The 23,341-nt window shown below is 45.3% G+C and overlaps 1 protein-coding gene across 1 annotated transcript in view; it reads right to left on the reverse strand.

Moving 5' to 3' along the window:
• Positions 1-20,743, reverse strand: part of syt1a (synaptotagmin Ia) — a gene marked incomplete at its 3' end in the record, with an annotated part of 61,971 nt that extends 41,228 nt beyond the window's left edge. The window contains exon 1 of the mRNA XM_079294725.1: positions 20,670-20,743. The remainder of the gene's footprint in view (positions 1-20,669) is intronic.
• Positions 20,744-23,341: the final 2,598 nt, after the last annotated feature.

Here is a 23,341-nt window from a genome sequence, read left to right on the forward strand (position 1 = left end):
AAGGAATTGTTTCAGCACCCGGTGACTAAGCCGATGAATATGCGCCGTCTCATCACAGTTCTCACTTGAAAAAGTGATTAAAAATGCAAAGAGGGGATTTTTTTTCGGCTAAGTGGTGCGTTTAAGAGAAGAGGCCGTTCTCATCCCACACTTGGCGATGACCTCACTCAAACATCCTTCTCAGCAGTAGTCCAACATAAAACGTTAACCTGCACTGTCTTCTCTGACTCGCTACTTGACAAAAATGGACGGACTGTGAGTTTCAAGAGTTTATGCCGAGGGGCTAAATCACACAGCGCCAGAACCCATTTGAGTCGGGGTGAATTTCGGGTCACCAAACATCCGCATCCGACTCGGCGACGGGAATAAATCAGCCCGTCCAGGAAGTCTTCGCCACAAACACCCACTTCCTGAGTGGAATTGACACTTGCAACAGATCGGTGGTCTGATTTCACATTTGAGTCACAGGCTGTCTGAACCCCTTATTTTTTAATACACACACACACACACACACACACACACACAATCACACGTACACACAAAGGTGACAGATTCCTAATCCGGTAAAGGTGCGATGCGAGCGTGTGATCGGAAGGCGACAAAATATTCAGCTTCAGAAATAACAGTCCAAATGTCACCGATCTGCCATTTCAAGCAGATGTGAACAGATCGGTGCGGCACAATGGGGGAGAATGAGCTGATCGGGATATGAAGCTTTCACATTGGCATCCTGACTTTTCCCTCATCGTCTGTTTCCATCGCACACTTTGATGTCGTCCCTTTCTCCTTGTCCGTCCATTAGAAAGCCTCCCCCCCCCCCCACTGGGCATCCTCTTATACGCCTACAGCCTCTCGCAACGTTTCCACCCACACACTTTGTTTGAAAAGCAGCATGCCTGCCAATGTCCAACTAGCTCAACAATTGTCACAAATAATAATTTAGCTGTGCTCAGTTTTCTTCCCAGCAGCACAAAGTAAGAAATTGACATCAGAAGTACCTGATGAATATCCAGTGAATGGGATTTTGACCTTTTTGGAGAGGCGGCAAAATAAAAAGATGCAATCATTCTCCATCATTGAACTAGAGCGAGCTATCAGATGGGATCTTACTGGCGAACTGAGAACTGAGAAGAGACAGATGTGTCAGTCGTATATTTCTCTTTCTCGTGCTTTGCTATATCTCATCCTCATAGCTCAGATGAGGGACATATAGCACAGGTGATGTTGGGTTTCAGCGACAGAAACCTACACATGGCACACACGTGACAGGCAAACTTGATACCGTCAAAGAGATTTCTGTTCCTGTGAGCATCGAGTGTGTAGATTTGGATCAGATGCAGCAATATCATGACAGCCCACGAAATTGGGTTGAAATTGCTCTTGGATACGACAGTCTGCTGTGCGATAGAGAGCCGGAGCACTAAGACGGACGTTTGGTGGCATACGGAGGGTAAGAACTGGACAATATGCTAACTGCCTCCATGCTGACAGAGGTGTCGCTTGCTGTTGACCCTGTTTTACTGCTTTCTCTAAGCAGACACCCTGTTTTACTGCTTTCTCTAAGCAGACAGGACAAGACAACTCCGGCTGGCACCGATGATTATCTTTAAATGACTAGTTATTATTTGAGCTGTAAAATGTTGATGTCATTAAATTGCTTGTTTTGAACCGGTAAAACCAATTAATGGTGTTCCAACACACACGAAATCAGCAAATCCTGACATTTAAAAAGCTCACACTTTGAACGTTTGAGAAATGGCTGAAAGCAATTATTGAGCGACCATTAAAAACTGCTGCTGATCAATCAGTCGATTAATTGCCCGTGATTTTACATTCAAAAGCCTTTTCTGTCAGCTTTCGCTCGACAAGGGAGACATGGCGAGAACGGGACGGATGGACAGACGGAGGCATATCAGAAACACATTAGAAGGTAATGTATCGCTGCTCCTCTTCCACAACCAGCCACCGACCTCCGACCTCGACGACCGACTTACTGGTCTTGGACACTTGGAGACATAATCATAATCATGATGATCCCAGTATTGGCAGACACGCCTCCAAACCAAAACATCTGCTGTAGTCGTACCCCCAGGCAACAACAGAGAAGCCTCCCCACCTCCCACATGATAATTATCACTGCTGGCTGTGGTGGAGCCGTTCACGCTGCCATGTCCTTTCCACGCTCCAGCGAGTTTCGGGATTAAAATAAACGGAGGTCTGTGGGGGTGTATGTTATTTGAAATCTGCCTCTCATTAATTTGGTAAACTTATCTTCATTGAGTGATCTGAACGTGTTGGTATACTGCAGATACTATGAGCAGTGTGACGGGAGCTGTCCGTAGTGCTGAAGATGCACAAAGTACTTTACGCTAAACAGGAAGAGCCACTTAGAACTAATAGGTGAATTAAAACAGACTGGAACTAAATGAACATTTTATACGTTTATAGCAGACATTACACGGCACAGAGCGAGACGTCGGTATGGATGTACTGAAACCATAATCAGTTATACATTTGAGTTACGGGTCCTACATAACCTGCCGTTCTCTGCAAAGCTTTGCATTCATTTTCTGTCTTTACTGCTGTGCCTCACCTATTCTCACTGGGTTGAAGTGGGCAGGGCTCAAATGAAAAAAAGGGCGTGTCGCATACTTTGGTGATCCAATCACGGTTTAGCAATATTTAAATCCAAATCTGATCACAGTCGGTGGCTTCTTTACTTACGTTGCTACGCCACTGTCAATCAAATGTGATCAGACCCTCGCCTACACGGTTATTTTTTCACTTTTATTACAAATAATCGACATTATCCGCTAGGTAGCTTAGCCTTTCGCCAAATCGCTCACACCGTCCGTCAATATATTTAGTCATCATCTAATTCTATATGAGCCGTCCAGTTTTCAAGGCATTCTTGGACACAATGACTGGATATTAGAAGGGGAACGTTTCAGCTGCCATCTTGTACTAAGTTGTGATTTTATTTTTTTGTTGGCTCTGCCAGCTCCGTTACACAACACTTGAGATGATTCCTGCCTCCAGAGAAGCTCTGCCACAGAATTTGTCCCTGTCAGAGTGGATCAGGCCCAGGACCAAAACCCCCGTACACATCCTATTTCACTGCATGTCTTAATTCCAAGTGGGCTGTTGAAATCTCCCCCCCCCCCCCCCCACCCGTATAAAGCTCTCGGTCGTGGCTTCTCGTGACTCACTGAGCCTTCTGACTTCACCGATCCCCCATTTATAGCCGCTCCATCAACACTTTTTTTTCTTCTTTTCACAAGGAACAAGCATGAAGATTCCACATGGATTCAAATGAGACGTTTGCTCATTCACATGCAGCGCAGAAAGCTTTCACAGATGACTAAAGCTAAGAGCTGACGAACAGATGCCGCAAACACTTCAGCCTTTTGTCGACATTTTCAAATCCAGAACGGAATAATCAACCACAGTATGAAAGTTAACGGGCTGCTGATTCATGGGTCAATAAGTAAAACATGTTTACCGCCCTGGGGACAATCAACAATGTGATGGTATAGTCAAATATTGTTTCCCCAGGTGTTCAAATTTACCTTTTTTATGCTGCAAAGCAAAGCTTCACCCCTTCCCATTTGAAAACCTTATCTTCCTAACCACCTGTTACCCATGAATCTAAAGAAATTCCCGCCAGAGGTATATTTTTCAGCCTGAAAAGAGACATCACAGTTACTCTGCTCTGCATGACAGACTGATACATTTTCTTGTCGTGTTTCTGTTGGATTTCAGCTCGAATTAGCAGACAAGATGAAAAGACAAGTTATAACAGAGATTATTGAATGTGTTTTTTAAGTTTAGAGAGACAGGAAAGCTGAAGACAAGATCCTCAAGGTGCGTCTCCAGTGAGGACGCTTTAAACGGCGGTAGAAATGGAACTCCTCTTGATTGAAGTCAGCTCACTGATGGGGCTGTTTGGCTGGAGAAGAGAGTGCCCCCTGAGGGAGATAAACAGAGCTGCGGACACAGAGTGACAGCGCTGGTGGAGTATAATGGGTGGAGAGAAAAAAAACGAGGAAGCCAGAGGAAGAAGAAAGACGCTTTCTTTTCCTCGTGTCCGTCTCGTGTTCAGGTCAGATCGCACAGGGCTGACACTGGACTTGTACCGAGGCTGAAGGCAGGCCCGGGAACTGGCTCGGTCGGTGAAACATGCCTCTGAGAGCAATTAGGAGGCCAATTACTTTCTTCTTACAGAGGACGGCATGTCAGGGCTTGCCAGCTCCAGTGTGCGATCCTTCCTGACATCCGTCCCCAGCAACAGCCGATACTGATGCTCTTCATTTCCCGAGTTCTGGTTCGAAAAGCGCTGCAGCTGGCCAGCTGGAAAAACTCACAAAAACAACAACACAAAGGAAAAGGAAGTCCAGAGGGGTTGCAAATCCACAAAAGCTCGTTGAGCAGTTCCCAACACCAGAACGCACAGAATAGATCCGTTATGAGCAAATGCAGCGTCAGCAAAAGCAGCTTCCTTTAGCTGTTTACCACCCTGTCAGTTTCGGCCTGATTTTTCTAAACGTCTTATTAAAATCAGGACTTGGAAATAAAAATGTAATTAACTAAGCATGAGTGCCATTTGGTAATTCAAATTATGAGAGCTGACAGTTTGAGGCAGGATGTGCAGCTGTGATAATTCTTATTTTTGGGAAACAGCAGGAGATTTGGGCGGCGGAGCTGGATTGGAGGGACATTTTCCCAGCGAGACGTCTCCGCGGAGAGCCAGTTTGGCACGAGCTTAATGCCAGCCGGCCTCCGCTGGGCACCGGCAAACAGTTGTGTCATTCAATCGCGGCCCAATCCGATCAGACAGAGAAAGAGGCCGGCGGACCGCCGCCACACAGAGCCAAACTCCAGGGCCCAGTGGAGGTCAAAGCACACACGAGCACGCCGTCCAAATCCTCACAGGACTCGCGTGGCTACGTTCACACACAGCTCTACACTTCTCACGGTCTGGAAATGAATCATTCTGAAACTTCTCCAGACGTAGACAAGCATCTTGTCATTTAATGAAGACAGCGAGGCGTTTTTAATGATCACATACTGTCGTAAGTCCCCAGAGTCTATTTTAATGTCCCCAGAGTCTCGTCTTAACTCGTTATCCAGGTCCCTCAAGTCTAAAGAGAGCTCCTAGTTAAATAAAGATCAAATAAATAAACAAATTCTGACTCATCATACCAGCGCCGCTGGTTATGGACTCATGGTATTTCATATTTCTTTACAGTAGATTTGGGGATTATTGTGCTCCAGACTGAGGCTCCCTCAGTGGTCTGGACCCACCGGGGAGGCACAACAATGAACAAACAACAAATCATGAAACTAACAGAGCCAGCGTCTGATATGTTTCTCTGATGCGAATCAATAATAAATGAATGTAAGATTTTGACTACGTGCTGTAAAATGGGAAATCCGTAAACATTACTTTTCTTTCTTTATTGCGTCTTTGCAGTAACTAATGCACATAACATCGGTACGCAGTGTGAGAGCTTTACAGCACCTTTAAACCGAGCTGCACAGAAACCGTGCAGAAGAGTTATTGAATCACGTAATGATTACAATAATTATCGGAACAAAAAGTGCTTTTAATATGCTGAGAAATGTCGTCACTGAAAGATCAATACAATAACAATAAACAACAATAAAATGACAATAAAAAACAATAAAATTGGTTGTTAAATTATATGGTTGTTGGAATAAAAACCTTTACACATATACTACAGCATGAATAGAGATCCTCCTCTCAACAAAATACTGTAAGCGTAAGGGCCTGGTCTCGCCTCAGCCCCCGTGACCCTGGAGTGAGGTGCGGCGCCCTGAGAACCCGCTGAATGAGCAGAGAGGGAGCCGGGCACACAAACAGTCCATTAGCATCTGTAATGCTCTCTGTGCTCTCTGTGCTGCTCGCAGAAACCTCGCGGCTCGACCATCTTCTTTCATTTCATCCTACCAGGGCGGGGGAATCTCTCTCCCTGTGCAATCTGGCCAAAGAGGAAGAGACCAGACTACATGAATAAAGGCACTGGCTTGCTCCAGGCAGAGCTGAAATTGCTCTATTACGGGGCTCCATTTGAGATCCGTGTGGGCAAGGTCAAGCACTGAGGCTTTTTCCTTTTTTTCTGCTTACTTCTTTCTCTTTCCTTTGTAGTTTGGGTAGTAGAGTTAGAGGAAACACTGACCTTCAGGCTTAAAGTAAAAGTATGAAACATGTCTAGCTGTTGAATAAGGAGAGATTTAACTATTGTATTCAGCTCCATGCTTTTACATTGTTCTTATGATAGCCTCCTAAAGCAGGGGTTCTTAACCTTTTTGACCTCGGGGCCCAACTTTTCAAGTACAAAGTGTCCCGGGGCCCACTCTGACTATATGCATCAAAAGTGTCAGACAACCTGTCGGTCATACAGAAACAGAGCAGTGGGCCTTTGGAGTCAGTAAAAATGTAAGATTTTTGTCCACATAAAATAAAAAAGTATCTTTCAGTATAAATAACTGCCGGTGACTGTATCTGTACAGGTAAAGGACAGTGTAGGGCTGTAACTACACTATCAGTGAACAACTGCCTCAAATTTGAAGAAGATTGGACAAAGTATGACCATTCTACAGTGTTTCTTCCATGAAGAGATCCAGGCGGAGCTCTAAAAGGACATTTGGAGACCCAAATGGACACATGGTAACCACATGATATTCTGACACACTAAAGGTGTTTCTCCCTTTATATTTTGATTTTATATTATTTTCCTTTTATTTTTAGCCTTTGCAAATTGCAAAAACTATGTATATATGGTCGAAGACATGGTGTGTGAGTAGCGGACTTGCTGTGCTTAATGGCTGCGACCGAGCGCACGAACGAGAATGAGAATAGCTCAGTTAGCCCGCGGCCCTATGGTTAAGAATCACAGTCCTAAAGGACTCCTAACGGTTTCCACAATCTACCACGGAGGACAATTACACTTTCATCAGTTTTTTTCCGAGTCAGTTCAATATCTTAAGTAGAAAATAGGAACGGAGCGAGTGTGATTAGCTAAATTGAATCTGTGAAAATTGCTGCATTCAGTTCCGACTGGCCGTGATTATAGAGATGGATCCCCTCTTATATCGAGCAAAAGAACTACACTATACGCTTTGCAGCTGCTGTGTAAAAGCACTGTTAATCTGGCTTTTTTTCCTCACTAAAAATGCCTGATCAGAGACATCAAACGGCCTTTATCTAATCGCTCGAAATGGCACATAAGTGAACTGAAAGGGTTCAGCAGGAGGACGATTATATAAGAATAAATGCTCACTTTGAGTTATTATCTGTACAAAAGAGTTCCAAGTGATGTGAAGTAAAGCCCGGCACAAGCTATCTCTGGTAATGCCGAGGACCGTACAATCAGGCAGCATTGTAGTTGAAGTGGGACCCTCTCCTGCACGATCATTAGGCAAATGGATGCGCAGGTTCAGAAAAAGCGACGCTCTATATTATCCCTGCTGCTGTGCAATCATGTCTGAAATGCAAAGACAGCTTCGCAGATAATTACCGATTGTAATCCTCCTGAATACGCGTGGAAACCAGTTTTGTCCCGAGTGCATTGCTGTTTCTCTGCTCTCACCAGTAACCTGGAGAAGAAAGAGCAGAGCGAGGTCGAGGCCGAGCTCTCAACTCCAAAACACCGTCTGCTCAAATGATAGGGGCCATTCTCGATCGTGACTGCGCCGACGTAAACAGAATTAATCACGATTAGCGGACAGCGTCGCCTGCAGCCGGCTCACTGTAGTGAGAGAGAAAGGCTGGCACTCGTCGTGAGTGCAGATAAACAGGTGATTTATAGGAGCCATCAATAGTGAGAGGCAGCCCACACATCTCATTACACATTGTTTATACTTTGTGAGGAAGCTGTGCCTCCGCTGCTATGAACCAGGACATTCAATCATAAGTGTTGCTTTGTATGAAACGGGTCAAACCGATGCAAACGTAGAAAAACCATCAACAGATCCTTTGGAGAGAAAACGAGGAAATATTGCAAAAAGGGCAGCGTTGCATCATACCACGACTTGGTTTAAGACATGCTGCCTCACAATACCCACCCCCATGTTTGATCATGTTTATTGTCTCCAGCCATCTGCAGCTGATAACCCTTGACTGAACAAGCTGTGCTAGTTATCCTATGAGGGAGCGTGCGGGGAAATATCTGCACTTGTTCAGAAGTGACTTCCCCGTAAAGGAGGTTCCACACAACAAAACAGAGGGTGGGAAGGACTCAAAATATGCAAAAGTGTTGCCACGAGGGCTCGTCTCTTCCTTCGTCCTTCATCTACGTCAGGTGTAACATATACAAGCTGCCGTGGCTTTGAGCAATGATGCAGGGATCACAAAAATGTTGCTAAAAACGAACGGAGAGCATGGCTTTACAATCTCAGAGCATCCTCCAGCTCCCTCCAGATGTCTGCTGGTTGCTCCATAAACCTCCCCCTAAATTGGCCAGATTTTTCATGCGAATGAGCGTGTGTGTCAGGTGTTGACAACCTGCATAAACATCGAGTGAGGAGCGTGGCTCACCTGAGGGACAAAACCCGGCGTGAATAATCTGAAGAGTCACTCAGATGAGCACGCGTTTGCCCCGGCTACATCTGTGATGTGAACGTGACGGTCGAGGACATCCGGGATGTTTACTCCCCGTTTTATTCATAGGAGCTGTGGCCAGATATTATTCATTAGACAGCTGTGAACACGGTCAACGGCAGCGTCCGGTGAGCAAAGTGTTTGTGATTTAATTTGATAAAATGCTTGGTAAATGTATCCGTTCTCTTTGTAGAAAATGAATAAATACAAAAACATAAATTCCAGAGTAACTCTGTTATGATATATGCAAATCAATTGAATCCACTGGCAAGCTTATTTTGGATGACTGACACAAATGTGATTGGTCTATGAGCCTATCAGTCACGCTATTAAGGTCTGCCATTATGAATCAGGCGTGATGGTTTGTGATTGGACACCAAAGCATATTGGGACTCATTAGCCCCGACGGTCCTCAGCAGATCTGTCCAAATCCAAATCAATGAGCTCCACTTTAAAAAAGACACATTATATATATATATATATATATATATATATACAGAAAAACTTCATTCTGGCGAAACAATGTGTCCTCAGCAGCAAATTAGCCCCAGCAGAAGGTGCTCGTCTGGACAGTATTAAATTACAGTGACACTGACACTGCTGCTTCGTCCACCAGTGGTTCTGGATCAGCCTCTCGATGTGTGTTGAAAGCCCCAAACAAGCTCTAACACTCGTTTTGCTCTCTGAAATGTGCTTTTGATGGCGTCTCCTGAGAAACAGCGGGTCGGCATTTCCTCAGAAGCGCTTCGCCGCGGCTGACGTGCTCCTATTTTGAATGGTCCTCCGCGGTGATGAGGTCATTTGTCTTGTGCAAAGGAGAGGGGATGTGTAGTTGTCATACGCTGAGCTGGAGATAAATGTGAAGGGCTGAGACTGTGCCAGTGAAGAGAATTCATGCAGTCGAGCTTTTCCTCTTTCTCAGCTGCAGTGTTGGAAAAAAAAGAACTGGAAACAAAAAAGGGTGCAATTAAAACCGCAGAATTGAAAGCAGATGTCTGTTATTCAGTTGCTTATTGATCTTCTGGATAACAATGCCTTTTGTGAAGCGCGTTCTTGTTGTCTGTGTTGCGTTCGCCTTCCTAACGCTGTTTCGATGCTTTTATGAATCGTTCACGCTCGTGTAAAAGCTGTGAATCGAACTCTGCGGCGGACTTGACGACGAGACCACGTCCGACCAAATACAGTGTCTCCAAAGCGAACCTTTCCATCCACCCCGACCTCCTCCATGAATGGACTTCAGCTGACTTTGATAAGTATTGGTGACGGGTCAGAAACAAACCCTTGAAATATAATAAGGCACTTTCATTGTATGGGAACGTACTTCTTTGGGCTAAAACAGGTTATCTGTGAATAAGACATGCATGCTGTTGGGCCGACCCGAAAGCCGAGTGGTTAGGGCGCATGGGCACCAATGCACAGCAGAGTCTCCGGTTCGATTCCCTGCATGTCATTGCCCATCTCTCTTTAGACTCAGTGTCTTTTGTGTGCTGTCCACACAAAACCACACAACAAATGACTTTCCTGAAAGGCGGGCGAGTCAATACCGCTCTCCTTTCTTTTACACCGTGCACATGTTAAAGACTAACCGGGTGGTTCAGCCGCTGCTGCCAACACCTCCTCCATCAACGGCTCGGCTCCTCCACCATACTCTGTTCTACCTTTGCTGCTGCACCGGTTATGAAGAGACTCACCGGGGTCCGACCCTGCAGGCTGGTCTCGGCTACGAGGCATTTTCTTCACTCTGCAGTTTCATCGTCACGCAGTCGAATTCCTCGCCGCGTGTGTGTCGTGTTATAATTTTCTTGGATCGGGGCGGGAACGAGTGTTTTCACAGCTATAGTGGGAATCCGATTATCATACAGGGATCACAGTCGTCATGGAAACCGAGGAGGGCGCATGGCGTTGAGCCTTACACATCCCAGAACATTGGGAATTAGTGTGAAAATTCAGCTCCCTTAAAAAATTACGACACTGTGATATGCAACCTGTTCTTCTTAAAAACAGTGCTTTGTCACACACTTTCTCATGTGTGCATATCTTTACACAAGGCATCAGATATCTGTTAGTGAAAGGTGCAGTGGCTGCTGATAGGCCGAGGATTCATCTATTTTAAAGAGTCTTAACAGAGACCGTGTTACAGGTTGTTCATAGGCTGTAAAAGGGCTCAGGCACGACATACGAATCAATTGTAATTAATAACGCACCTCAACTAAACTCCAAATACAGAATAATGTTCCAATTTAAATTCTGATCAGTTTCTAGCATCCTGGAGGTGGAAGTAACAGCTTGCCAAACATTTTCTGATCATTTTTTGTTGTGCGTTGCTCTCTGCCTGTTAATGTCTTTGGACCGTTTGGGAAAGAACCGGCTGCAACAGCTGCCACGGCGAGGACACACTGTAGGACAGACTCCAAAACAGATTCATGTGGGACGGGAACCTTTGTCAAGCTCTCATCACCAATTAATGCCACATGTTTCCCAACACACACAACTGAGAGAATCTGCTCACAATTAAGCAGATTTTGGGCCAAATTAAGGAAAATAGACATCTGCAAACACAGCATGGCTAAGATAGCACAGGCAAGCGGCAACAAAAGCGATTTCTTTATCAATTATACGGAATTTCTGTTTGTTATTGCCTCATCATCTCATTTCAGACTGATAGATGTGGAAGCTGTAGAGCTGGGTAATAGTTCTGTGTCATTTCTCACAACAAAATGAGTTACAAAAGGGGTTGTAAGTCTGGTGTATGAGTCGATCAATAAATTCATCATCCATTAATGATTTACGACATCTTTTAAGTAAAAATGCCCCAAAAAATCACTTCTCAAATGTAATTATTTGTCTTCTTTGAGAGTAATTTGTATTTTTAACCACTTGTAACTATTTTTCCAACATTTTCAGACACAAAATGAATGAATGAAAATAATCTGCAGATTAATCCATGATGGCAATAGTTGTTAGCAGCAGCTGTAGCTGGAGGTCAGAAATGTCTACATTTTAAAACAGGACATCTGCAAACAAAAACAAAAGAGAATCGGTGTGTCTTGTTTGAGCAGATGAGGGCTGAGATGAAGGAACTTTCTCATCATTCCGCGAGAATAGTCAAGAAAGAAAGAACGCCGCAAAGAGGAGACGAATGAAGCCAGGAGAGTGCCGCCATCCGCCAGCTCACGCTGCACAAAGCTTCTCTTATCGCCGCTCATCCTGAAAAGTTTCTTTCACACCTCTCCGTCTCGCGCTTTGTCTTCTTCCTGTCACGCGTCATCTACTCCTCCTTTCTGCATTTTCTTCACGAAGCAGGTGTAATATTAAACCGGAGCGTCTCGAGACTTAATCAGAGCCCGTCGCCGCTCTCAATTATAGCGGTTTATGAGTGCGGACGGCAAGAATGTCAAGACATTCCTGGTTCATTCATACACTGAAACAAACAGACTTTGCCTGGAAATGATGTCAGATTGTCAGAATATTTAATTACCACCTGGGTTTAAATACATCTATTATTGCCTTGTCATTCATGAGCAATGAGCAGAGAACTGCTATATATATATGTGTGTGTATATGAACTGGCTGGTGCCACACACTGCGCTCCAAGGTTAGACTGCCTCCTTTAGTGCCAGTCAAGCTTACTAGAGCGTGATGCGGGCTGGATTGATTGATGGACTAAAGGGGAAAAGGCAGGTGGGCTGAGAGGAAGTGCACAGGAGAGAACCCGACGTTAGACGCCGTCACTGATCTGACTGGTGCATTCAGGGCAGAGAACAGAAGTGGCTTTGAAGGCGTGTTTCAGCTCACGAAAAGCTCTTAAACCTTCAGCTCCAGCAACGCTTTGTCAAGACGGAGGGGAACATGCAAAGAACAATGTGACTGACATCACATTTAGTTTCCAATTACGCGAGCCGCTGTTAACACCGACCTCCTCCACCCTTTTTCTCCTCGTCAGTGTCTTGCGTTGCATTCATTTTTGTCACTTATGATACGTGCACATGTTTGTTTGCAAAACAGATTTGAAGGATGGAATTACTCTTAAATCAGGATGCCGTGCAGCGGTTTTCATCTGCCGGACTGACGCCTCTCGGACACTTTGGACATAATTAATGGTATCGCGATGAAAGACAATTAAAACGAGAAGAATCTGACACGCAACAGTGACTTCTGAATACTGACTGTGGCTGGAAACATTTTTCTTACCGTCGACAAATCCCAGCAGTGTGTTTGTCAAACTCTCAGTTCTTTTTGACTTTCCTACCCCGTCTGTGGCTCTCAGTCTGAACCCCGTTCTTTCCTGCAGATGATTTCTTTCTAAAGCGATCACAAAGATAGAGGCTTTCATCTTAGAAAAAGGCTCGGCAGCTTCCTGCAACATCTTGGGCACTGTTGTTGTTTCTACTCAAAACGGAGTAAATGGCACGTTGGGGACTATTTTCAGTGGATGAATACACGTTTGGTACTTTAGATTGTCTGGCAGCAGGAAGGTGTACGTGGGATGCAAATAAACTACAGTGCCCGTGTTCATCGTGATGACGGAAAATGTCACTCAGGAATCATTTAGTCCAGTCCAGAGCTCAAGGTCATCTTTTAGTTCGTACAATCAATAGAATAGAAAAGTACTTTATTCATCCCCAAGGGGAAATTTGTCTGTGGCAGCAGCAAACAGGGTTACACAATAAAATAAAATATTGGGTGTGGAAAATGCACACTGTATACAATATAATAAAATAACAGGACCCATTCAATTTAAGAAAACAAAGTAATAAAAATGCACAGTATATACACTGGATAGAATTGTATGAAGTCAACTAAGTAGGAAAAATTAAAAATTAAAATAAGTCTCCGGCTCCAATGCTGCTGCCCCAGCAGACTACAGGAGTACAGTGCACTGACCACACCAGACTGTAGAACATCTCCAACATCCTGCTGCACACGTTGAAGGATCGAAGTGATTTCTACCGGCCCGCTCCACAAAGTCCTCCACCACTGCCCTGTCCTCCTCCTCCCGTCCGTCCCTTACACACCCGACCACTGCAGAGTCATCAGAGAACTTCTGCAGATGGCATGACACAGAGTTGTACTGGAAGTCAGTGGTGTACAAGGTGAACAGGAGGGGAGACTCCGATATCACTGACCACCGTATCAGACAGCACACGGCCCAGTGGGACAAACTGTGGTCTGCCTGGGAGGTAGTCAGTGATCCAGGAGACGGTGGACGTGTTCACCCCCACCACCCGCAGCTTCTCACTCAGCAGCACTGGTTGGATGGTGTTCAAGAACCCAAAACCAACAATATTCAATTTAAAAAGCATACAGAACAGAACAGAAACTTCACATTTGAGAATCTGGAAACAGCCAAATGTTTGCAGAACAGTTCTGTTTCAGTTCGAATGGTTCAGCACTGAATGAAATCCTGAATGAGCATTCATGAGGTGAACGACATGAAGACAGTTGTAACAGGAATCAGCACAGAAAGGCTTCGAATCCTTTTAACTGGTGAATGAAACAAAATGCAAAACACCGATTTATTTAACCTCGCACTCGCTCCCTAAAGACTCTTCAGTCCGGAGGGGGAACTCGGACCAAGCAATGGCTATTGGTGGAAACTGTAAATTAGCACATCGAGTGTTCAGTGAATGTCAAACTCAAGCCACAATAATCCAGAAGCTCGTTCTCTTCGTGAACTAAGCTCTCTCTCTCTCTCTCTCTCTCTCTTCACTCTGTGCATCGTGGGTAAATGGTTCATCAGGAGCCAGCGAGGTTATTTACACTGACAGTTAAGGGGAAGGAGAGAAAAAGACTTAAACTATGTGGAGGATGTGTTTAGAGACAATAACCGATATCATTTTTACTCCACGGCTTGTTCTTGAACAGAAACCTTGTTTACAAAGCCTCCCACAACTTGGCCGATAAACGTCCTTCGATCTCTACTTTCCTTTCCTTTCGCAAGCAAGCGGCCTTGTGAGAGACGATGGAGGCTGGTTAACATGATGTGTCAGCGCCGTTCATGCCGCAGCGGCTTCGGGTCATCGACTCGAATGTGGAAGAGCGGATTTTGTTCATTTGGCTTCAAATTTCCAGGAAAAACTCGTTCCCTCCGAAAGAATTCAGTCATGACTTTTGGCAGCAGGCGAAGGTGACGACGGATGAAAAATGCATGAGGTGTTAATCACAGTGATCTCACACGTCGCCATATCTACACACACGCACACACACACACGCACACGCACACACACACACACACACACACACACACACACACACACACACACACACACACACACCTCTACCTTTTTCCTCTGATCTGAGAGCAGGTGATGTGAAACTGTGCGGAGAGAAAGAGGTAAAGAAGTGGAGAAAGAAATAAGTGAACAGTCAGAACTACTGCACTGCCTGAGGAGGGGAATGCAAAGGCCCTGATTGCATTCTAACAGGCTTTTCACACCTGGCTTTGCTGTGCAAATCTCCACCAAAGCAACGCTGGGAAAAGGTGAATTCACGCTCACACAGAAGCCCTTTTGCGTGGCCCACTTGCCTCTCTGCACTTCTCCTCTGCACTCAGCAGGAACGGGAAGGAACTTGGAAAAAAGCCGTGAAATGTATCCGCGGTGCGGCTCCTCTCTCCCTCAGCCCTGCAATCATGACGACATAAATCTCAACGTTGCACATGAATGTGGCGTTTACTTTGCGTGGGCGTGTATTCGTTTCCGGGTCACTGTAGGCCACTGTGAGACACACAGTAATGGGATCTGTGTCACCCATATAGCGGACCTCCTGGATGGTGGTATCTGATAATGCACTCCGAAGTGGACATCTAAGATCAGTGATTATCCTCCATTTACTGCGGCCTGCTCTGCTTTAGGGCATGTCGATGCATCAAAGGACGGAGTTCAGAGAAAACGCCTGATTTTGAAGATAACCTTCCGGATTTTTCCTCCCGGTGACAGGCTTTTAACGCGACTGATCCTTTAATTGGAGTAAACCGGGAATGACTTGAAGGTTACAGAGTGATGGTAACACCACTGACCTTGGTAAATAGAAAAGGAGAAACTCTGGAGATAAAGATAAAGACTGTCTTTGTTGTTTCAGTGGATGGCAGAGTGGACATTTTGGCTGTCTGTTAAAAAGTGGTAATGGGTTTATATTCCCCTTGCTGCTGTCTTTTAACATTGACCACAGTATGACAGTTATGAATTTATCCGAACATGCTTTTATCTAAATTTGCGCTTTTGCTCTGATTGAATAAAATAATTGATCCAGGACATTAGAGGACTGTCTCTCCATTCATTGGAGCTTTGATCGGGTTGATTTGGAAGCTGACGAACATCAATCCAGGTGACGCAAAGCAAGAGATCGGATAATTTCATATTTTCTGACCATGATTCAGCTCTAGAAAAAAAGGGTATTTTGTTTTGTCCTTATTTGTGTCTCTTTGCTTTGTGCTTCAACTACTGAAAACCAGAAGGTTGTTGCTATGCAACAATTAGATATGTTTGATGTGTGCTACTCTCCGGCTTCCTTTTACCTTTCAGTAACCTCCTGTGCACTCGAGTGCTGAAAGAATTTGCACTTTCTTGGCGCTGTCAGCTTTGACCCCCTCCCTCTCTGTAAATAGAGAGTCTCTGGTGAATATGCAGCCTTCTGTGGAGTCAGACATGCAGTGATAAAAAGCAGCTCTTCTTTTTTCCACTCAGATCGGCGGCAGACAGCGCGCTGATTTACACGGCGCAGCGACAAGGACGACAGCTGCAGCGTACCGAGATGGAAAATATATCCTCGTCCCCAACGCCAGCCTCCGTCCTTCATCATCCCTCTTCTTCACTTGAAGCTCAATTCACATCAACTCTCTCTTCATGCGCCCCAACCTCCTGCCATCAGTGTTTCTGTTGTCCAACATCACCTCCTCAGCTTAGAAGCTGGGTTTTATTGATGAGAGTGTGGGCTCAAGGAGGAACAGACTACGTCAGGTCAGAGGGGAAAAGCACACGCGTGAACCCTCACCAGCACCGCCTGTTTGAAGCTTGACCGTGAAACATGTCACTGTTTCACACTCAGTTTAATAGCTCCGGCCAGCACGCAGCCTAAAGAGACAAGGACGCCTCAGCTGAACAAAAACCAGCCGCGCACGTGTTCACCTCGTTTTCCCGGACCGTGTTATTAACGCACCAGCGGAAAACACTTAACTCATGCCTATTCAATTATGCTAATGCATACATATACAAATGACCCGGCTTAGTTATTAGCTGCCTCAATTAGGGGACATGCGTATGGGGGTTCGAGAGAGAGAGAGAGAGAGAGAGAGAGAGAGAGAGAGAGAGAGAGAGAGAGCGAGAGAGAGAGAGAGAGGCGGGTTGTTTGCTGTCTACTGGTGATAACAGAGGCCTCGGGGGCAAGACTTGTATTGTTTCCGTCGGCGGGCTGGAGATCCTCTGTACTTGGAGGACATGCAGCGAGGCACGGAATCAATGTCATGCTGAGCCTACCGTTGCATATTAGTGTGGACGTGTGTGTGTGTGTGTGTGTGTGTGAGAGGGTAAATGCATGAACAGAAGCAGCTCTTATCTTTCCAACTTCTCTTAGTGTACTGAGAGGCGGCATCCAACATTTTCCCGTGAGCTCCATCACCAAAGATCAGAGAGCAAACCACACTGAGCTTTCATGCAACGGCCCGATGGCAAACAACACTCTTTCACGTCTGACTTCTCACCCTCTTGCTGTGTTACCGTTATCACACACAGGCTGTAAGACACGGAGACTTCATAAATGAAACCGGCTGATTAGCAGCAGCTGCAGCACACAGCCTTGTTTCTTGAAGACAATTGTTATTGTATCGACAGTTAATATACAATTAATCTGAATTACGGATTTGCGCGTACATACTTAGTAAATTCAAATCAATAAAATGGATCACCAAAGCCATAGCTGACTCATCTCATCTATTGCAGCCAAAGCAGATGAATCAGAATGATGTGCAGTGTGAAATAAAGCTTGTTGGATGAGAGTGTTCGTCCTCGGTGTGATGCAGTGATGCTGAGCAGGATTTCTGGGTGTGATCTTTGTCGACGCAACAACAGAACTAACATGCCAACCTGCGATGTCATCAATTCCTGAATCTAGAGTGGGAGAGTTCAATCTTTTCTCAGTAAGTTTCCATTTGGTTCCAGTTTTACTGAAATAAAGATGTTTTTGTAAGGATTAGGGCTGCAGCTATTGATTGCTGACAGTAAGTATTTGAGAACTCTACCTTTTATCCCATTGATTTATCTCTGCAATAGTAAATATACAAAGAATAAATAATTGTAAAAGAATGTAAAAGGATTATGCAATTCATTAATCTATCTTAGTTCTTTTGTTCGTGATATTTGTTACCATGTCTTCTTTCTCAAAATATTTTGCATTTTTTTCCGAATATCTTAATACCTGTCTCTGTCTCAAACACCAGGAACAACAATGGACAATAGTCCAAAATGTGCTTTCGCCTCAACAAAGTCTGATATGTTGTAATCTTATAAATATATCAGAATGTTGGCAATAAACCAAACCAGCTAACAAAGCAGACCGTCTTTCACAAACTCAAATTCAAGCTGCTTGTCTCCTGACGTGTCGTTGCTCCGAGGGCATAAAGCTACGGAGTCATATGAAAGTGCATCATGCGTATCCTTCAATGCAAGCAAACACAGATGATCCGCCAGTGATCCGCATGCATTGTGGCAAAAAAACAAAACAAATTTGGCAACTGTTAATTATTTAGCCGGGCTCGCTGGGTAAGTACTGAGCGCTGTTGCCCGTGGACTCGACTGACAGTCACTGTTGGTTCGTAAACACAAATAGATTTCAGCGAATAAATATTCAAAGTCTGCCGTGATTAGATTTTTTTGTCACCGGCTGGGTTACTGGGTGGAGCAGATTGGACTTCGTCACAGCCGGGTCTGTCTGAAAGAGGCAAACGAGCCAGAGTCTCAGCAGGCAGGGAGCTCCACGCCCTGTTTGCTTCAGAGCTGCCACATGAGACAGCGTCATCTACAAAGGGATGGGAGGCCTCAATACAGCCCTTAGATGGATATTAAACATGAGAGGGGTAGAGGCTGGATGGAGTATCGCGTGTTTCGAGGAGAACGACCTCAGCGATACTTATTTTTGAACAAATGTGACAAAAAAAAGGGTTGCGCTATATTTCAGCAATCAAAAGCATCTCCGGTCCTCTCTACCGCTACCTAACGCCTGTGTTTTTAACATTCAGTCCAACACATTGGGAAAGTGCATACAGTGGGATGCTGTGTGAAAACAACGGCCGAGCCCGGCTCACGAGGGGCCGGCCCCTCTCTCGGTCCTGACCCTCCCCGGAGTAGAAAAGCCAGCCAATCAGAGAGTGGATGAAGCAGCGAGTCACGGAGGGAGCGGACTCATCCAGTGGACCGAAAAGGAGCCACCTGCCACTCTGGGCAGGAAAACCGTAACGTCCACGGAGGGAGTGATCCGGTCAAAACACACAGCCTGTTTAAGCTTCATAATGGTTCAGCACAGTCCGGTGTGTGTTATTCAAGGCTTTGCAGCCGCTAGATAAACAAAAACCCCGTGTGATTGGGCCGCGTGAATGAGTGCGAGAGACGCTCATTCACTATTGACGCATTGGGAGATCTCACAGCTGGATACACATCAGACGCCACAGACACACATTCGGTAGTTGTTGAACCGCATGACAATGCCAGTGGGCGCGATAGGTTACGAGAAAAAGGAGCGAATTGTTCATTTCAAGCGTGAAGAGGAGATAAATCTGAAGGTAACAATGTGCAGCAATATGAAAGGTGAGCAGATTGTTCAGGTCCGCTGTGGGATGTGCAAATCCTTTTTTCCATGGAGCAAAAAAAAAAAACGGTGCAGTGAGCGGATGTGAATAGAGTTTAATGGACCTCGCAGGAGAATAAAGGTAGAAGAAGGTGGTGGGGAAATGAAGTCAAAATGGATTTGAAATCCAACTGAATTAGTTTTGCGTTTATAAAGACCGGAGCCACGTGGTGGCTTTCATGGGTCGAGACAATGGAATCAAATAGACAGGGGCCTCTTTCATGTTTCTAAATGAGAGAAGACAGAAAAAATATATGTAATTGTAAATTGTATTAAGAACAGAGAAGCTTTTGTTCAGCCTCTGGCTTTGTTGAACAGTCATCCTGTACGTCAGCATGCAGGAACGCAGGGAAGGATTGGAAGGAAGAGAGATCGACGAGTTCAGTTCAGTTTGAATCTGGGATGATGAGAGTTGGGGGAGAGAGGAAGAGATAAGAGGCCATGATGACAAACCACAAACATGACAAACAGCAGGAAAGGCAGTGCAGTGATTCGGTTACAGTACAACTTCTCATTTAATGACCTGGGTGAGCAAGCCTCGCTGTCGTGATATCCACGCGGCTGCGAAACACGGCACGTTTCTCTTTTCTGTGAGGAACCAGCTGTCTCCTCGTACTATAATGATGCCAGGGCTGAGCCTAACTCTCCCTGGCGGTCTGCTTATCCCTGCCTGTCACTACTGCCACGGATCGCAAACCAATGCTGTGACCGGCTTTCAAGAGACTACAAAACATGAAGCCACAAACAGAATCATCGGGAAAAACGGAATACATGTGCAAAAATATGTCAACTGCGATCTCAAGTAGGAGTATTTAACGCCGCATCAGTTGAGGGCGAAAGGATCTGTGCCAAAACAAATGAAGTGAGACGGAGAAAAAGTCCTTCCACTGGTTCCAGTGTCTCCAGTCCTTTGTCCTTCCCAGTTGTAAATCTGACATGCCCTGACATCTGTGTGTCATCCTGGATGAGGTGCAGTCCAAAAAGACACTACACCTCCTCCTCCCCATCATCCGGCTCCTCCTGCTCTATACAACCTGACTCTTCCAGTCACAATTACACACACACACACACTTTCACACATCAATACCAGCATGTTCTCTCCGTTCCAACCGGGCATGACATGTATTCATTCCAAAACATAACCGTGTACAACCATGCTATCTCCACCCCCACATTGCTTTCCTATTATTGTGTTTTGTTTGCCTCTCACCTGGCAGCACGCTGTCCCTGGGTCCTCTTTACAATCCCAGGAAGGGGTTTGACACAAGTTCTGCGTTCGCTGAGGGGAGCTCGATGTGGCACTTTAAGAAGAAAGAAAAAGAAAAAAACCGAAAAGAAAAGGCAGGAAAATAAAAAGCAATGTCCTCTTCTCTTCCCCCTCACACAGCGGCTCAAGAAGCGCTCTCGATCACACACTCCAACACCCAGTCAACAGCTCCGGCAAGCGAGCAGCTCACTGTTCCTTCCCTCTCTCTCTCCGTTTCTCTCTCTCTCTCTCTCTGTCCGTGACACTTGCCTCCTCTCTTCCCGCCCACCTACTCCAGCTCCCTCCCCCGACTCCCCCTCTCCCTCGCTTGCCCTTCCTCCGTCAGACAGAATGCACACACACACACACACACACACACACACACACACACCCCTCTCTATCTCCCAGCTCACTATTTTTCTGACATTTTCTTTCCCCCCACCCACTCGCACCTTCTGCTGCGTGAAAACAAATAGTCAGTGGAAGGTACTATGAGATGTGCCTTGACACACACCATCAGCAAACTTATTCTTGTGTTGTGGAGCATTTCATTTTATTTCGGAGTGAGACAAAGCACATTGTTCTAGTAACGTCAGATGTGATCGATGATTATTGGTAATGTTACCGTGTGTGATTACAGTTCAAACTACCTTTTAAAAGCCATAACCGGCCCCTCAATCTCACTTATTCGTCTTTATTCATCCTCTCCATCCTCCTCTCCCCATCTTTCCGTCTCACTCCACCTATTCCCTAACCCTCCTCCGGTGTATGTGATGCTGCTCACGTCCCATTCCTCAAGGGCATTCCCGGAGTAAGCGTATGCTAACGCTCTGCCTCAAAGAGCGTCCCATCCGACGCTCGGCCGGACCGCATGTGGCGCTCGGGTCTCCCAGGGAGGGCGCTTTAAATGGTGCTTTATTGGCATTAAATGCTGTGGGGCTTTATGGTCCACTGCCATTGATCGGAGCTTATCCAATCAGGTTTTTGTAGGCAGGGTGTTTATCCATTAAGGTCAATCATAAGCTCACAATCAAACTGATTTAATTAATAGTGATTCGAGAATGAAATTATGTTAGAGTTATTGATTGAACCCTATGTATTGATTGGTACCCCCTTTTGAGCCTGCGTGTCTTTGTTGGTGTGTAGTCCAGTTATTGTGCTGCAGTAAATCATTATTATCAAAATAAATAGTGGTGATGGTCTTGAGAATTGCAATCCGATTGATTTGTCCTCTGAATGCTTCTACTTTTATCTTTGTAAATGTACAGTACTCACCTCGCGTCCAGTCAATCCTCTCCTCGGGAAAACCTCGGAAGCATTTGCTTGTTTTCTCGACGGATTAATTATGAGGCGTGTTAAAGGTCGCTCTGCGATACATCTCCCATCTACACTCATGTGTGAGCTGCTGGAGAACAGGAAGTCTGCAGCAAACTGTAACTCCGAGAGATGTGCGACCGCGGGGCAACGGATGTTGAACGTGTGTTTGCTGTATGTGCACGTGTGTCCGTCTATGGAGAGACCCAGCGTGTAAATAAAGCGCACGGCCTGATAAAGCGCAGCGAGACACAACGCACTGTTGACAACACACACACATGCATTAACAGACATCTAGCTGGGACAGAGGCAATGCAAACAGGGAGTCTGTGTTAATGATTACCAACTAGCACCCGGCCTGGACACTGCACAGCGTGCTCCTCTACTCACAAGCTTCGGTTCACTGGCTCTGTGTGTGCTCTGTGTGTGTGTGTGTCTGTGTTGTAGTGGCTGCGAGATTTCTAACGTGTAAAACATCCGGTTTTCTGCTGGAAAGAATATTTCTTCATTAAAATGGAAACCTTGAGAGTGGCTGCGCGTCTTGTATCCAGAAGCCATTCAATTCTTACTTTATTTGGTATCTCTGGTATTTTGGAGAATTCATGCTGGACACTGGTGTTGACGGTAAATGTAATGCAGAGAAACCATAGAACGAGCTAAACATCAAGACAGGGCCAGAAACACTGGGGATCATAAGAACGATAAATTAAAAACGGAACGTTGAAACTGGACAAAATGACCAAAGAGCAGTTTGAAAACGGTGCATCAGCACTTAATGCTGTCAAAACCTTTTTTTTTTATTTCACCCAAAGTGGAACCACTTCTAAGTACAGAATCTACTGTAACGCCCACGTAAACAGAACAGAAGAGCTGAGAAAGAGAGTCTTTTAAACCCGGAGCCTGTCGGGGTGAACCTGGAGTGAACAAGAGAGGAAGGAGGAGGAGGACGAGGGGTCACCGGGCTCAGACAGGAACGAAAAGGGCGAAATGGCATTTAGAGGAGAAAGGCGGTGAAATAAAAGGGGAGCTGGCTGAACAAAAAGGACAACAGAACAATTTCCCAAATGTCAGGAGCATTTGAATGGTCACCTTTGGACACTGGAAATAATGGGTCTTTTCAAACACTGAGAGAGGAAGTGAAGCTTTCGTAACTCAACAAAAGTGACTACAGACTACCTTGCTCTTGACTTTAACTATTACACAAATCTCAACAGTCAAAGTGTGTAACATGTGGACAATGTAAATACAAAAATGGCTGTTACTTACATCCATGCGTCATGCATCGAGGGTAGAAGGTCGAAATGTTTCTGTGGTATATAAAC

The sequence above is a fragment of the Melanostigma gelatinosum genome (genome assembly GCF_949748355.1).
Source record: "Melanostigma gelatinosum genome assembly, chromosome: 22".
In the NCBI taxonomy this organism is placed as follows: Eukaryota; Metazoa; Chordata; class Actinopteri; order Perciformes; family Zoarcidae; genus Melanostigma; species Melanostigma gelatinosum.